The sequence below is a fragment of the Miniopterus natalensis genome, chromosome 3, assembly GCF_054644295.1.
Source record: "Miniopterus natalensis isolate mMinNat1 chromosome 3, mMinNat1.hap1, whole genome shotgun sequence".
In the NCBI taxonomy this organism is placed as follows: domain Eukaryota; kingdom Metazoa; phylum Chordata; class Mammalia; order Chiroptera; family Miniopteridae; genus Miniopterus; species Miniopterus natalensis.
Window position 1 is genome coordinate 40,835,542 of NC_142083.1, and position 10,459 is coordinate 40,846,000.

A 10,459-nucleotide genomic window follows, 5' to 3' on the forward strand; every position below is an offset into this window, starting at 1 on the left:
ATTCCTTTAGAAATCTTACCCGCCTGAGGCAGGGCCGACTGTTTTAAACGTGTTGCAATGCAGAGGCCCTTTTCGGAACATCTGAGCCAGCTGGGCCTGCCACAGTTACGCTCAGCGTCATTCTAGCCGCTTAAGGAATGTCTAGATGGAAAAACCTTCCAGACAATTAAAGGTAGAAAGTGTCTAAGGTGGTTTTCCTTTCTTCTCCTCCTTTTTTTTTTTTTTTTTGTCAAGTCCCTGGTAAGAAAAACAAAGCAGTCTTGTTCTTAGACATATTATTTGTTCGGCAATTTGCTGGAGATGATTATCTCATTACCTAGTTTTCCTTAGAGAAGTTAGACAAGACAATAGTGTCACTTATCTAAACACTTCTGGAAGCCTCCTCTGCAATTATCCTCTGATACATCATTATGATTCAAGTATCTGAAGGTCTGAGCTCTTCATTCTGATAAAGAAGGAAACTAAGAAAATTACGGAAAAATAGATCGGTACGCAAGAAGACTACGTCAAGAGAGGCTGGAGCTGGAGTTCAGGCTGAACCTTCCACTGCAGGCTGTCTTTGTTGTCTATGGATTAAATCTTTAAAATCAACCTAAAACAAGCCTAGGGGAACACTTTGGATTTTTAAAAGTAGCCAACACAACATGGAAGGATTATGAATCAATAATTTAATTAGGAGACTAGATGGAGCTTCACAAATAAGCGTTTGAAATTGCCATGAAAAATAGATGTCTTGCCCTTCTTTCCTCTGTTCCTTTCTCTCCTTCCCTCCCTCCCTCCCTTCCTTCTCATAAACACTAAGTGAGCTAAAAAGAAAAGCTAAAAGCTCACAGTCTTCACATTCCCTCCAAGAGTCATGATTTAATAGGGAAGGCAGAAAATGGCAGCAGCAGCTCTAACAGAGGGGATGTGGGATGCCCACAGGGAAGGAGCTTGGGAGGAAGGGCTACACTCCTAGAGGGAGGAAAAGGGTCATAAACGAACCCAGGCCTGGTGCCGAGTCTGGAAGGCCGTCTGAGGCCATCTCATCCAGAGCTCCTCATGGGATCCTTAGCCAACCAACCAGTGATTGTGTGGCCTTTCTTAAATGTCTGCTGTCACCGCACTGCTGGATGGCTCTGGCACCCTTAAGACAAGCAACAGACAAAGTCTCTGCCAGTCGGTGTCAGTCGGGCTCCCTTGGCTATAAGAAACAGAAAATTGACAACTGGGCTAAGGCAAAGAGGTAATTTAATAGCTCATATAACTGAGATGTCCAGGGTATAGGTCTGGCTTCTGGCAAGGCTGGGTACAGGAGCTCAAATAGCACCATCAGGAATCTTCTGCTGTCTCTCATATCTGCTTCCCTCAGACTGGGCTTCATTCTCAGATAGGCTGCAGCTCAAAGATCCTATTAGCTCAGCAACCCAAGAGGAGAGAATCTCTCCTGTTAGTCTTGGACCACTCTCATTAGCCCAGATTGAGTCAGGGCTAATCCCCAAACTAAGAGAAAAGGAATAATTAAGGAAAACACCAAGCTTTCAGACTAGGAGACACTGGAAAATGTTAATATCTTGACCGGAGTTAAGATATTCAGAAAGAGCACTTAATTTAGAAAAAAGAGAAATGGGAGATGACTCAGAGGTATTGGTGTGACTCTAACGAAGAATGGCTGGTGGGTGGTTAGAAAAGTGAGCGTAGGGTTTTATGCAGAAGTTGGAACTGGAGGTGAGAATTTGGGTCATTCTATAGAAATGAGAACTGGAGCAACAGAATTGGTTATGTTCAATAAGGAAGAGTGTGTAAAGGCGGGGACATTGTGAGCTCTGAACTTTCTGCAGGTGGAGTTTTCTATTATTAGAGTCAGGATTTCATGTAGAGATAGAAGAAAAACAAGGAGCTAGTGAAGGAGAAAGAACGTGGGAGGGACACTGAGATGCTTCAGATCACAATAGTTATAATTAGTGTGTTTTTTTTCAAGTGATAGAAAACCCTGGTTATATTGTTTTCAGGAGTATTTTGACTTGTGTAGCAGGTAAGTTCAGGGCAGGCCAGGTCCAGATGCATTCAAGACCCCAGAGACTCTGGGATTCCTTCTTATCCTTTCATCTTCTGCTGCCCTGGGTTGGCTCTGGAGGCTTCCTCCTGAGCTCCATTCTATCTACTCCATTGGGAAGAGCAATTCTCCCCCAGACAATCCCAACAAAGGGCTCTGAATTCATCCGACTCACCCTGTTCAGTGTAGCTGCCATTATTTGCCAGTTTCTAAGCTAACCTCTGGGGCCAACAGATGTTTAAATAAGTGAACACCCATCTCTGAAGTTAGGCCCGGAAGCATTTAATCCACATGAACTGATAATGAGAGAAAGGTGGTTTTCGAGAGGAAAATTGGGGTGCTCTTCACAGAAGGTGAAACGGATACAGGAAAACCAATAACTATCAACTACAGAAACCCAGGGAAGACTGTGAAGCCGGGAGGTAGCCAGCGCTGTCACATGACCCAGAGGCCGGTGAAGAAGGGACCTGCGGGAATGGGCACCATGTACGTTAGGCCTGTGGCTGAGTCATTTGTTTCTTTCAAAGATCAGAAACATGGGAGGAAAATACGTTTTGGTGGGTGGAGGGGGTGAGTGGGAGTAGAAACACCACAAAGGCAGGGATTTGGTATTCTAAAGAAGCCTACCTGAACAGCAGCCGAGAGGTGAACTCCGTCCCGATCCCTGCAGTTACCCCGCGAGGCACAGTGCTAGGCCCTGAGGCCAATAGTTCAGCCTGCGTCCTCGGAGCGGGCGCTGGCAAGGCAGAGGGAACTGAACGAGTCAAGCGGCAGAGAAGGAATGCTCGGTGACTTCAGGGTTCAGGGGCAGGTACGCCAGCCACCGCCGGGTGCCAGATCAGAGCTGCCCTGCAGGGAGACGCGATTAAACGTACTCGAGGGTACCCGGGGAGGCTTTCCGTGGGAGGTGGCGCCGGAGCCGGGTTTTGCGGGACGAATGGAAATATGCTTTATGAAACAAACGGGGGAAGAGAGGCAGGCAAGGGCGAGCACTCCGTGGGAGGCCCACGAGGGCGCATTGCTGGCCTAGAAGCGCAGGGCTAGGGGCAGGGCAGGTGGGGAAGGGCCCGCGGGATTTCCCCACGGGGTGCGCTTTGCCCAGCGGTGTGGGGCAGTAGGCAGCGAGAGGTCTGGGGTCAGGGCAAGCAGTGCCAGGGGGAGGTCCCTGGAGTCCGTCTGGGCGCAGACGGCCGGCAGAGGGCGGGCTGGTAGCCAGGGGACGTGACAGGGTTCAGCACAGAAGCAGGGGCGCGAGGTGGGGAGGGAGTGGAGGCTCCTGGCGAGCAGGGGACCTCATAAAGCCGGTGATTGCTGGGGGGCGCGCTCTGAAGGCAGGGGCCCTGGAGGCGGCCGTGCCAGACCTGCGGGTGGGGGGCGCGCGGCGGGAGGGGAGGCCGCACAGACGCGGGTGGGGCGGAGTCGGCCGAGCGCGGGTGGGGAGGGAAGGCGGAGAGCATGGGCCAGCGCCCCACGCGTGATTGAGGAGGGTGAGGGACGGTTGGAGAGCTTTAACTGTCTCAGTGTAGACCGCAGTGAGGTCACCTGTGGGGACTGAGCGGGCCTCAGGTGTCCCCGTGCTGGGGAAACGGGGCAGTAACAGAACCAGTCAAGAGCTGAGCCCCGCCAGCGCCGCCCACCCGGGCCCTCCGGGCGCCAGGCCGGCTGCGCCCAGGCCGTGGGAGGGCTCGTCGGGCTGCACCACCCAGGGGCGCCCTGGCTCTCCCACCCACACCGCGATGCCGGCGGCCCCAGGAGCCCGCGCTCAGGAGGCTCCTGCCCCCGCCCCAGCCCCAGCTGAGAATCCCTGGGACACACAGGCCCAGCCCGGGGTCTGCGGGGGTGCGGGACGGGATGGGGCGCAGTCGTGTCCAGAAGCCGGTGGGCGTCAAGTGACTCGGGAAAGGAGGACACGGAGCGGGCGGCTGTGCCAGCGGGTCGTGAACGCGCGGGGGCGCCCCCTCTTCCACCCCGCAGGAGTGCCCGCGCCCGCGCCCGCGCAGGAGACTCAAATCTGTAAGAGCTGAGCACAGCCACACATAGCCAGGCTTTCCTGAAGCATCATGGTCCTTCTTCTAAAGGCGAGGACTGAAAATGGGGAGAAAAACGAAAAACAGAAAGCGATGGGTCCTGGAGAGGCGCTGGGTGGTGTCTCCAAAAGTTGCAGCAGTTGTGTGAAGCACCGCCCTCTGCTGGCTACAGTGGGGCCTGCAGCCGCGCGGCAGCAGCATCCTTGCCTCCCGACTGCACGCCGGAGAGGGGACAGGTGAGCGAGCGGCCTTCTGACAACCTAGGTCAGGCCACTGGCGGGCATTAAATACACACTCTGACTCTTCAGGTAAAAGCTGAGCCTGCAAGCTTAGACCTGGATATTTGCTAGTTAACTATGATCAAACAAAGACACAAACTGTTTAGGAAAAACGTGAAGGCCCTGAAAGCTTCCTTGGAAAATATTTTGATGTGCATTTAATGGCCACAGTCACCTGGAGGTAAGCTGCAGAGCTAGAAATTTTTCCTGGACTAAAGGAATAAACTTTCAAGAAAAAAAGATTTGGTAATTCCATGCTGTTAATAATAATGGCCAACATTTTCTCGAACATTTATCATTATTGGCACCCTGTATGCATTACATCAGTTAACGTTCACAACAACCCAGTAAAGCAATAACTATTATCAACACTTTACTGGCGAGGTAACGGAGGTATAAAGAGCAAGGAATTTACCCGAGGATCATTATGCAGCCTCCTTGTTAAGGCTGTGCCCTCTGCTTGATCACATAGACCAAAGTGTTTATTTCATACTCATGTCGTGGCTCTAAGTGGCTGTTTCTTGTCACTGGGCGCTGCTCCTTCCCTCTGTGCTGATTCAGGGACTCAGACTCCTTCTGGCCTGTGGCTCTCTATTACTGTTGCTGGCCATTTTCATATACATCCAGGCAGACAGAAGCAAAGAGCAAGGAGAAAGCACTCCTGCTTCTTAAAACTGTGGCTGGGCCGGCTGGCCGTGGCTCAGTAGTTGAGTGTTGACCTAGGATCCGGGGGATTGCGGTTTGACTCCTGGTCAGGGCACATGCCCAGGTTTCGGGCTCGATCCCCAGCAGGGGGCGTGCAGGAGGCAGCCGATCGATGACTCTTTCATCATTGATGTTTCTATCTCTCTCTCCCTCTCCCTTCCTCTCTCTGAAGTCGATAAAGATATATTTAAAAAAAAAAAAAAAAAAAGCTGTGGCTCATGTGCCAGTAGCAAGAACTAGACCGTTGGCCACACCTCAATGCCAAGGCGGGAGGGAGATGTGTCTCTGTTTGGTCAGCCACTTTCCAGCACCACCTCCACACATGGGGTGGGGAGCAAGGATTTCAGTGGCCAGCTGGCCATCTCTGCCCTCCCTCTGATATGATGGGGTGGTTCACTGACTCAGGTAGCACCTTTTCAAGGATGATGAAGGCAACTGATCACTCCCCCAGGTGAGCACCACCTCAAGATCCTGAGACTGGTGTTTTTAGCAATAAAACATCTGTGTGGTGCTTCTCCTGCCGATGAAGCACATTCCCATATATTGTCTCATTCAATCCCCACAACTCCTGTGAGGGGGTTTAATCACCTTTATCTCCCAGACAAGAAAGCCAAGGCTAAGCATCAGGTGGCCTGCCCAGGCCCCCCCAGCTGGGACTCAACCTGTGCTCATTGTGGCTGCTGCTAAGCTTAGGAGGAGCTTGATCAAGACACTTTACGGTCAGAAGAGAGGAGAGGGCAGAGCTGGGAGCAAAAACAGATGATGCAATCCGTGGCCTGAGCAGACATTGTTCATTAAACAGGGACCCCAGTGATTCTCTGCCCAGCTGCTGCCAGGAACTCTGAAACTGGAAAAGGCTGGTAGTGGGAGAGAAGGGAGGCAATTGAAGAGACAGCAAGGTTCTCAAATTTTTTCTTTATTTTATACCTTTACTGAATGTCACAGAACAAATAAGACCACGGCTTGCCTTTCACAATTTAACAATTTACATTGAAGATTTTATTTACCTTGGACAATTCCATTATGTTCTTGATTGTTACAGATTTTTCCTTCTGGGACTCTGAGTCTTCACTTCCTTCCCCTCCACCCCATGCCCTCCTTTGAGTTTTCTCATCTCTGTTAACAATCTAGTAATAAGGAGGAGCTATCTTTATTTAAATTCTCACCAAGCTTTCATTTTGTGCTAGTTAATGATGAAAGATTTTTTAATATTTCTACTGTGAAATTTTTAAATATAAAAAAAGAGAAAAGTAATAAACATACAGACACTCAACTAAATTAAAACAATAGCTATTTCCAAATGTCTTTCTGTTATTCTAGATTAATTTCATTATGCTCAGAGAATAGAGTTTGATTCCAGTTATGTTACATTTGGTAAGGTTTGTGAAAGGCACAGATTATGGTTTATCTTGGTGAATGTTCTTTGTGCACTTGAACAGAATGTGCACTCTGCTGCTATTGTGTAAAGTGTCCCATATCAGTAGTTCAGGTCAAGTTTGTTGATAGTGTTGTTCAGGTCTTCTGCATGCTTGCTGATTTTCTGTCTACTTTTTCTGCTACCACTAGTTACTGAGAGAAGAGTGTTGAAATCTCTAGCTATAACTGTGCATTTATCTATTTTTCCTTTAGTTCTTTCAGTTTTTGCTCCATATTTTGAAGTTCCCTTGTTAGGGGCATACGCAGTCATTTCTCTGTATTAAGCTTGTCCCTACCACCTTACTGTGCACCTTTATTGTTTCCCATTCATTTGCTTTTATTTTTCAGGTGTGTATAATATCAGAAAATGCTGGCATTTTTTAAATTTGCATTTTCCTTTTTCATTATGTCCTGATATTGCTTTACGTCTTTTATTTTTCCTCTTTTTGAATGTTTTAAACATACTCATTTAAAAAACTTTTCCTATCGTCCCGTTCTATATAGTTTATGGGATATAAACGTTCCCAACTGTTTCATCTGCTGACTCTGTTTCAAGACAGTTCCTTTCTTCATGACATTAGACACGTTTAGCATGAGCTCGTCTTCAGCAGGTGGCTTCCGGGAGCCGGATGAGCCAGCATTGGGCGGGCATCTGTACCACTTGGTCTACATTTGCCCTTGTGGGGTCCATTCTTGGATACTTTTTACGGTTTTGGCTTTTTTTACTATAACTTCCTTCAGTTATGGGTTGGAGAAATTTTGACTCACACCCACACATGACACAATTTTGGAAATTTGGTTTCTGGAGGCCTTTCATCACCCACGATGCTGGGCAGATGGTCAGCTTCCTGCTGCTCCTAAGACCAGTGGGCAGAGTTTCCTAGCTCTTATTTCAGGGCAAGAAAAGCCCTTTCTGGCTTTTAGCTTTGTTCAAAGAGGTTAGTTTCTGTTTCTTATAACCTGGCCACCTGTGGACAGATCCTCTCTTCTATGGGTCTTAAAACTCATCTTCTGTGCCAGTACCTGTTTCTGATATCCCTCTGGACCATTTGCTTTAGCACCTGCTCAACTTTTTGGGTTTGAGTTTCTACTTCTTTCCTGGGACCTAGGAATTTTCCCTGGTTGGTTTGAGTTTTCCTAACATAGAATAGTTGCCCAAGAGAGGACTATTTTTGAGACAGTTGTTGTTATTGTTAATCCTCACCTGAGGACATTTTTCCATTGACTTTTAGAGAGAGTGAAAGGGAGGGAGGGAGAGGGAGAAAGAGAAACATTGATGTGAGAGAGACACACCAATTGGTTGCCTCCCAAATGCACCCAGACCAGGGCTGGGCATGGAACCTGCAACCCAGATACGTGCCCTTGATGGAGAATTGAACCCAAGACCCTTTGGTGAGCGGGCTAGCACTCTAACCACTGAGCCAGGGCTGTGACAGTTGTTATTGTTGTTTTTGGTAATAATACTATTATGTAATCTTACCATTTTTCCTGAGAGAAAAGTGTTAGTAAACTCAAATGACAAGCACTCATTTTTCTATCATCCAGTGTTGTAATTTGGCTTCCAAAAATTAAGTAATGGCATTTGATGTAACAGCTCTACCAGCCAGATGACCTGCCCTTATACACTGCATTACAAATGAATGAGACTAAATTTTCTGATCTGTGGAATCTGCCTTGTTGCTTTCCAGCCATGCCTCAGGGGGTGTGTGTGGGGGGGGTAGGCATGAGAGTGTGAACAGTAACTGTTAGTGAACCCAGTTGGAGGACAGCAGAAAGGTGACGTTTCTCATGGCTATAAATTTCCTGATGGTTTCCATTTTGGGAGTTAATTTAGTGCGGGGGGAACAATGTGGCTTTGGATCCAGTCAGACTGGGTTCAAATCTTGGCTCTTCCCTTACCAGCTTGATGACACCGGGTGAGTTACTCCACCATTTGTGCCTCAGTTTTGTCATCTGAAGTGTGGAGATGATTATGATACAGTCACCTGCCTCACAAAGCTATTGTGCGAATTAATTCCATTAATACATGAACAGCACTTAGAACTGTGCTTGGAACATGTAAACATTCAAGATGCCTTAGCTTTAAGTTTTTGCCCCAAGACAAAGATTGAATCCATAGGGACAAACGGCAAAGAAAGTTGAGGCCAACAGCAGGCTTGTGGGGAAGGCGTTTGGGAGGGGGTTGGCTTCTACTGAAACTCTTACACGGCACTGCCTGGGCCTTCTACGGGGTCAGTCAGCCTTGCCTGTGGCCGGCCCGCCTCCGACTCACCGAATTGACGGGCTGGCCTGAGGAGCCGCGGGGCCTGACTGCAGGGCGTTGGGCCAGGCAGCCTGGGCCCCTTCGCCTCTGTCGGCCCTGACGCCGCTTTCCGCTCGGTCTGTCCCTACGGCTTTCAGTCCTTCTCTCTGCTGTTTTCACTCCGCCTCTCTCCCTCGCCTCTTTCTCCACCAGCCAGGCTGGCACCTCATCAGCTCCTAGAGGCCACCTTCAGGGCTTGTGCTGAGCAAGATTGAGATGAGCCCCTGACCTATTTCCTGGCCCCTGGATCCGCTCTCACCCACCCAGAGTCGGGCCTTTTTGCCCGATGTGCCTTCTTCCTCCGTGGAGATGCCGGGAGATGCCTGAGAATGAGCCCCCTGGATCCCTCACGGGAAGGAGTCATCCTGGCGAGGAAGGGGCAGCACTGGTTGTTTACCGTTTCCCTGGCAGAGTTTTCTCTCACACGTAAATTTTGCTCAGGGCAGTTAACACGGACCTGCCAAGCCAGCTTCCCCTGTCATTCACTGGGACTGGGGAGTCAAGTCCATTTTGGTTTTAATTAAGGGAACACAAGCATTAGGGCGAACTGTGTGGAAGTAAGAACTGGGAGCAAAGGAAAGAGATTCAATCCATGCTTTGTTCTCATTGCAGCATTCGATGCTTTGAGAACACTGGGTTGTTACTGAGGCCTCATTACCTCTAAGCAGGAAGAGAGCAAAACCAGCCCACTCAGGGCAAACTGACTGATCGTTCTCCGTTCATGAATTCTTTATAGCAACTGGTTTCCATGAAGTTGAGAAGCAGTGTTAGAGGGTGTACAGGGCAGGGGGCCCTCGTTTTTCAGTTAAATACATTTTGTGAACCTCTGAAAGTGAAAGCTTCTCTGCTCTCCGAGAGAGTACCTGCACTTTGGTGTACACGCGTCTGCACACAGAGCTATGTGGACCGGTGGCACATGCTGGGGAAACCTGAAGCAGGTGGGAAACTAGTGGGGCCACTGTATTATTGTCCTAGTTTATTAGCTGCTGTAATAAAATACCACTAACTGAGTGGCTTAGAACAATAGAGGTTCATTGCCTCACAGTTCTAGAGGTTAGAAGCCCAAAATCCACGTGTCAGCACAGGCACACTTCTCTGAAGGTGCTCAGGAAGGATCTGTTCCAACCTAATCTCCCAGCTCCCGGTAGCTCCCTGGCTTGTGGCAGCATAGCCCCAGTCTTCGTGTGGCATGCTCTGTGTGTGTGTGTTTCTGTGCCAAATTTCCCCTATTATAAGAATGCTTCTTCAGTAGAGAAGCTTGCATTTTCAGAGGTCCACAAAATTTATTAAAATGAAAAAGAATGCCAGTCATGTTGGATTTGGGGCCCAACCTACCCTAGTACAAGCTCATCTTAACTAACTACATCTGCAGCAAAGCCATTTCCAAACGAAGTTGTATTCTGGGGTACTGGAGGTTAGGATTTCGACATAAGAATTTTGGCGCACACAGTTCAACCCATAACAGCCACAGCCATGGCCTGCAACCTTGATTCCACAAAACTATGGGGATCTGCTTTGCACAGCCCATTCCACTGCTCATGCAGGGCCTCAGAGGCCATGTAAGGGTTTTGTGCTTTATCCTGAGAGCAATGGGGAGCCACTGAATATCTATAAACAGAAGTATGATCAGACTCTAGAAAGATGCCCCAACTTTGGGAAACGGAATGGGGGTAGAGCAAGAGTGTCTCGGTTTTTT